Raw genomic sequence first — 785 nt, 5'->3', positions numbered from 1 at the left:
AGGATGGATAATCTGTGTTGTGCACTCCTTCATTTGAATCACACCTCATCACTGGATGTACCTGGGTAGAACATACAAACCATCAATCTTTTTATTTAAAAGTTCTACCTGGTTAGATAGCATAGTGACAGTGTCGAGGTTGAAAACTCCAGCTGCTTTTGTCGGCTTCGTTCTCATGACTTGCTACTAATAGTTATTCAATGACATCTCTTCAATTAATTCGTAAGCCTCTTCAGGTGTTTTGTTGTTTAAATTTCCACTGGCGGCTGCATCGATCATCTGTCTAGTTGAGAGATTCAAACCATTGTGGAAAGTTTGATCCTGTAGCCAAAGAGGTAACCCATGGTAAGGGCACCTTCTTAATAAATCTTTGTATCTCTCCCATGCATCATAAAGTGTTTCTAAATCCATCTGCACAAAAGAAGAGATATCATTCCTTAACTTTGCCGTTTTAGCTAGAGAAAAATATTTATGCAAAAAATTTTCGATCATTTGTTCCCAAGTAGTGATTGACCCTCGTGGTAATGAGTTCAACCATTGTTTAGCCTTGTTTCCTAATGAAAAGGGAAATAACCGAAGGCGAATGGCATCATCAGAAATGCCATTGATCTTAAAGGTGTCGCAGAATTCTAGAAAATTTGATAAATGAGTGTTTGGATCCTTGTCCTGTAAACCATCAAACTGAACAAACTGTTGTATCATTTGAATCGTGTTAGGTTTTAGTTCAAAATTATTTGCAGCAACAGCAGGTCTAACTATACTCGATTTAGTTCCTGTTAAATTGG

At 37.3% G+C, this 785-nt stretch overlaps 1 non-coding gene across 1 annotated transcript; it reads left to right on the top strand.

The window, feature by feature from the left end:
• Positions 1–337: 337 nt before the first annotated feature.
• Positions 338–444, top strand: LOC128284698 (small nucleolar RNA R71). The gene has a single exon (XR_008275121.1). It is a non-coding gene; the product is annotated as a small nucleolar RNA R71 (small nucleolar RNA).
• Positions 445–785: the final 341 nt, after the last annotated feature.

This window comes from Gossypium arboreum, chromosome 11, assembly GCF_025698485.1.
Source record: "Gossypium arboreum isolate Shixiya-1 chromosome 11, ASM2569848v2, whole genome shotgun sequence".
Classification (NCBI taxonomy): Eukaryota; Viridiplantae; Streptophyta; class Magnoliopsida; order Malvales; family Malvaceae; genus Gossypium; species Gossypium arboreum.
The sequence above is the reverse complement of the archived record's forward strand: the minus strand, read 5'-3'. Positions and strand labels throughout refer to the sequence as shown.